This window comes from Seriola aureovittata, chromosome 11, assembly GCF_021018895.1.
Source record: "Seriola aureovittata isolate HTS-2021-v1 ecotype China chromosome 11, ASM2101889v1, whole genome shotgun sequence".
Classification (NCBI taxonomy): domain Eukaryota; kingdom Metazoa; phylum Chordata; class Actinopteri; order Carangiformes; family Carangidae; genus Seriola; species Seriola aureovittata.
In genome coordinates, this window is record NC_079374.1 from 9,029,587 (window position 1) to 9,036,237 (window position 6,651).

The following is a 6,651-nucleotide window of genomic DNA, read 5'->3' on the forward strand; positions in this document are numbered from 1 at the left end:
TTTTATGCCTTACAATATTATGACGGTTTTATGCCTTACTATTACTACTAAGACTTTATATACATGACTATACTATGATGTTTTCTTTGCCTTACTGTACTATGTCTTTTTTTTATCACTTTTTATGTCTCATAATACTAAGTAATTTTTAAGACTTTTCATGCCATACTATGAGGTTTTTATAACTTTTTATTCCTTACTATACTATGACGTTTATATAACTTTTTATGCCTTACTGAACTATGACTTTTTTATGCCTTACTGTACTATGGCGTTTTTATGAATTTTTATGCCTTACTATATAATGACATCTTCATAATTTTTTATTCCTTACTATACTATGACTTTTTTATGACTTTTTATTCGACGCTATACTATGACTTTTTAATGCCTTTTTATGTATCACAATACTATCGCCTTTTTATACCTTTTTATGCCTTTTTATGCCTTACCATACTATGATGTTTTTTTGGCTTTTTTTGGCATCCTATACTAAAATGTTTTTTTACATTTTTATTCCATACTTTACTATGATGTTTTTTGGCATTTTTACGCCTTAATATACTATGATGTTTTATGCCTTACCATACTATGATGTTTTTTTGACATTTTATGGCTTAATATACTATGTTGTTTGATGCTTTGCCATACTATGACGTTTTTTTTGTCATTTTTACGCCTTAATATACTATGATGTTTTATGCCTTACCATACTATGATGTTTTTTGACATTTTTATTCCATACTTTACTATGATGTTTTTTGGCATTTTTATGCCTTACTATACTATGACGTTTTATGCCTTAATATACTATGCTCTGTTTTTCACGTTTAATGCCATACTATACTATGAGTTTTTATGCCTTACCATACTATGATGTTTTTTGGGCATTTTTAGGCATACTATACTAAAATGTTTTTTTACATTTTTATTCCATACTTTACTATGATGTTTTTTGGCATTTTTATGCCTTCCTATACAATGTTGTTTTATGCTTTATTATACTATGTCGTTTTTTTAGGACTTTTTATGCCTTAATATACTATGATGTTTTTTGGCACTTTTATGCCTTAATAAACTATGACATTTTATGCCTTACCATACTATGATGTTTTATGCCTTACCATACAATGACATTTTATGCCTTACCATACTATGATGTTTTTATGACTTTTTATGCCTTAATATACTATGATGTTTTTTGGCATTTTTATGCCTTAATTTACTATGAAGTTTTTTGGCATTTTTATGCCTTAATATACTATGAAGTTTTTTGGCATTTTTTTCCCATACTATACTATGATGTTTTTTGGCATTTTCATAACTTACTATGCTATGCCTTCCTGAAAAGATTATTTTTTTATGACATAAAGATGAAAAAATTATCACAATCAGAACAACAAGTCAACCCTTCAATGTGACTGGTTTAATTTGTTCATGAAGGACAGATCTATTACAAGGCACAATAAAGGCGTAACAAAGGTTTGACTGCTTGTATGGTCTTTTGCGCTCTGTTGAATGAGACAAGCTGATGTTGATCGGGAGATCTTCACGTTCCTGGGGCCTCTTAGCTGTTACTCGTCTTTCTTCAGAGCTCCTGAGATCATTCTCAATCCGTGGGACTCCAACCATATAAGCAAACACAAATATTCATCTATCTAATCAGGACCTCCAGATGTGCCCTAAATACCTCAGTGTTCTACACATGTATACAGTTACACATACATGCATGTAAAACTATTAAAACCCTACATTATTCTGTCTAGTATACTGTCGTTTTTATGCCTTTTTATGCCTTGCTATACTATGACTTTCTATGCTTTATTATACTATGACGTTTTCATGTCTTACTATACAATGACGTTTTATGCCTTAACATACTATGTTGTTTGATGCCTTGCCAAACTATGACGTTTTTTTTATCATTTTTATTCCATACTTTACTATGATGTTTTTTGGCATTTTTATGCCTTGATATACTATGATGTTTTTTGGCATTCTTATACCTTAATATACGATGACGTTTTATGCCTTACCATACTATGATGTTTTTATGACTTTTTATGCCTTAATATACTATGATGTTTTTTTGACATTTTATCCCATACTATACTATGACGTTTTTTTGTCTTTTTTATGCCGTACTCTACTATGCCGTTTTATGACTTTTTATGCCATAACATACTATGATATTTTTTCACTTTTAATGCCATACTATACTATGACGTTTTTTGGCATCTTTATAACTTACTATACTATGACATTTTTTTGTCATTTTTATGCCTTAATATACTATGACATTTTATGCTTTAACATACTATGATGTTTTTATGACATTTTATGCCTTAATATACTATGGTGTTTTTTTCACTTTTTATGCCATACTATACTATAATTTTTTATGCCATAATAAACTATGACGTTTTTTGGCATTTTTATAACTTACTATACTATGAAGTTTTTTGGCATTTTTATGCCTTAACATACTATGACGTTTTATAACTTACCATACTATGATGTTTTTATGACTTTTTATGCCTTAATATACTATGATGTTTTTTGGTATTTTATGCCTTAATATACTATAATGTTTTTTCGGCATTTTTATGCCTAAATATACTATGACATTTTATGCCATACTATACTTTGACGTTTTATGCCTTACCATAATATGATGTTTTAATGCCTTAATATACTATGACATTTCATGCCTTACCATACTATGATGTTTTATGACATTTTATGCCTTAATATACTATGATGTTTTTTTCACTTTTTATGCCATACTATACTATGACGTTTTTTGGCATTTTTATAACTTTCTATACTATGACTTTTTTGTCATTTTTATGCCATACTAAACTATGACATTTCATGCCTCACGATACTATGATGTTTTTATGACATTTTATGCCTTAATATACTATGGTGTTTTTTTCACTTTTTATGCCATAATATACTATGACGTTTTTTGGCATTTTTATAACTTACTATACTGTGAAGTTTTTTGGCATTTTTATGCCTTAATATACTATGACGTTTTATAACTTACCATACTATGATGTTTTTATGACTTTTTATGCCTTAATATACTATGATGTTTTTTGGCATTTTTATGCCTTAATATACTATGATGTTTTTTGGCATTTTTATGCCTCAATATACTATGACATTTTTTGCTTTACCATACTATGATGTTTTTATGAGGTTTTATGCCTTAATATACTATGGTGTTTTTTTTTTCACTTTTTATGCCATACTATACTATGACATTTTTTGGCATTTTTATGCCTTAATATACTATGACGTTTTATAACTTACCATACTATGATGTTTTTATGACTTTTTATGCCTTAATATACTATGATGTTTTTTGGCATTTTCATGCCTTAATATACTATGATGTTTTTTGGCATTTTTATGCCTTGATATACTATGATGTTTTTTGGCATTTTTATGCCTAGATATACTATGATGTTTTTTGGCATTTTTATACCTTAATATACGATGACGTTTTATAACTTACCATACTATGATGTTTTTATGACTTTTTATGCCTTAATATACTATGATGTTTTTTGGCATTTTCATGCCTTAATATACTATGATGTTTTTTGGCATTTTTATGCCTTGATATACTATGATGTTTTTATGACTTTTCATGCCTTAATATACTATGATGTTTTTTTGACATTTTATCCAATACTACACTATGACGTTTTTTTGTCTTTTTTATGCCGTACTCTACTATGCCGTTTTATGACTTTTTATGCCATAACATACTATGATGTTTTTTCACTTTTAATGCCATACTATACTATGACGTTTTTTGGCATCTTTATAACTTACTATACTATGACTTTTTTGTCATTTTTATGCCATACTAAACTATGACATTTCATGCCTCACCATACTATGATGTTTTTTTGTCATTTTTATGCCTTAATATACTATGACATTTTATGCCTTGGCATACTATGATAGTTTTATGACTTTTTATGCCTTAATATACTATGGTATTTTTTTCACTTTTTATGCCATACTATAGTATACTATGACGTTTTTTGGCATTTTTATAACTTACTATACTTTGAAGTTTTGTGGCATTTTTATTCCTTAATATACTATGACGTTTTATAACTTACCATACTATGATGTTTTTATGACTTTTTATGCCTTAATATACTATGATGTTTTTTGGTATTTTATGCCTTAATATATTATAATGTTTATTTGGCATTTTTATGCCTTAATATACTATGACATTTTATGCCATACTATACTTTGACGTTTTATGCCTTACCATAATATGATGTTTTTATGCCTTAATATACTATAATGTTGTTTGGCATTTTTATGCCTTAATATACTATGACATTTTATGCCTTACCATACTATGATGTTTTTATGACATTTTATGCCTTAATATACTATGATGTTTTTTTCACTTTTTATGCCATACTATACTATGACTTTTTATGTCATACTATACTATGACGTTTTTTGGCATTTTTATAACTTTCTATACTATGACTTTTTTGTCATTTTTATGCCATACTAAACTATGACATTTCATGCCTCACCATACTATGATGTTTTTATGACTTTTTATGCCTTAATATACTATGGCGTTTTTTTCACTTTTTATGCCTTAATATACTATGACATTTCATGCCTTACCATACTATGATGTTTTTATGACATTTTATGCCTTAATATACTATTATGTTTTTTGGCATTTTCATGCCTTAATATACTATGATGTTTTTTGGCATTTTTATGCCTTAATATACTATGATGTTTTTTGGCATTTTTATGCCTTGATATACTATGATGTTTTTTGGCATTTTTATACCTTAATATACGATGACGTTTTATGCCTTACCATACTATGATGTTTTTATGACATTTTATGCCTTAATATACTATTATGTTTTTTGGCATTTTTATGCCTTAATATACTATGATGTTTTTTGGCATTTTTATGCCTTGATATACTATGATGTTTTTTGGCATTTTTATACCTTAATATACGATGACGTTTTATGCCTTACCATACTATGATGTTTTTATGACTTTTCATGCCTTAATATACTATGATGTTTTTTTGACATTTTATGCCTTAATATACTATGAAGTTTTTTGGCATTTTTATGCCTTAATATACTATGATGTTTTTTTGACATTTTTATGCCTTAATATACTATGACATTTTATGCTTTACCATACTATGATGTTTTTATAACGTTTTATGCCTTAATATACTATGGTGTTTTTTTTTTCACTTTTTATGCCATACTATACTATGACATTTTTTGGCATTTTTATAACTTACTATACTATGAATTTTTTTGTCATTTTTATGCCATACTATACTATGACATTTCATGCCTTACCATACTATGATGTTTTTATGATATTTTATGCCTTAATATACTATGGTGTTTTTTTCACTTTTTATGCCATACTATACTATGACTTTTTATGTCATACTATACTATGACGTTTTTTGGCATTTTTATAACTTACTATACTATGACTTTTTTTTTGTCATTTTTATGCCATACTAAACTATGACATTTCATGCCTCACCATACTATGATGTTTTTATGACATTTTATGCCTTAATAGACTATGGTATTTTTTTCACTTTTTATGCCATACTATACTATGACGTTTTTTGGCATTTTTATAACATACTTTACTATGAAGTTTTATGCTTTATCATACTATGATGTTTTTATGACTTTTTATGCCTTAATATATTTTGTTGTTTTTTTGACATTTTATGCCATACTATACTATGAGGTTTTATGCCTTAATATACCATGGTGTTTTTTTCCCTTTTTTATGCCATACTACACTATGACTTTTTATGCCATACTATACCATGACGTTTTTTGGCATTTTTATAACTTACTATACTATGACATTTTATGCCATACTATACTTTGACGTTTTATGCCTTACCATAATATGATGTTTTTATGCCTTAATATACTATAATGTTGTTTGGCATTTTTATGCCTTAATATACTATGACATTTCATGCCTTACCATACTATGATGGTTTTATGACATTTTATGCCTTCATATACTATGGTGTTTTTTTTTCACTTTTTATGCCATACTATACTATGACATTTTTTGGCATTTTTATAACTTACTATACTATGAATTTTTTTGTCATTTTTATGCCATACTATACTATGACATTTCATGCCTTACCATACTATGATGTTTTTATGATATTTTATGCCTTAATATACTATGGTGTTTTTTTCACTTTTTATGCCATACTATACTATGACTTTTTATGTCATACTATACTATGACGTTTTTTGGCATTTTTATAACTTACTATACTATGACTTTTTTTGTCATTTTTATGCCATACTATACTATGACATTTCATGCCTTACCATAATATGATGTTTTTATGCCTTAATATACTATAATGTTGTTTGGCATTTTTATGCCTTAATATACTATGACATTTCATGCCTTACCATACTATGATGGTTTTATGACATTTTATGCCTTCATATACTATGGTGTTTTTTTTTCACTTTTTATGCCATACTATACTATGACATTTTTTGGCATTTTTATAACTTACTATACTATGAATTTTTTTGTCATTTTTATGCC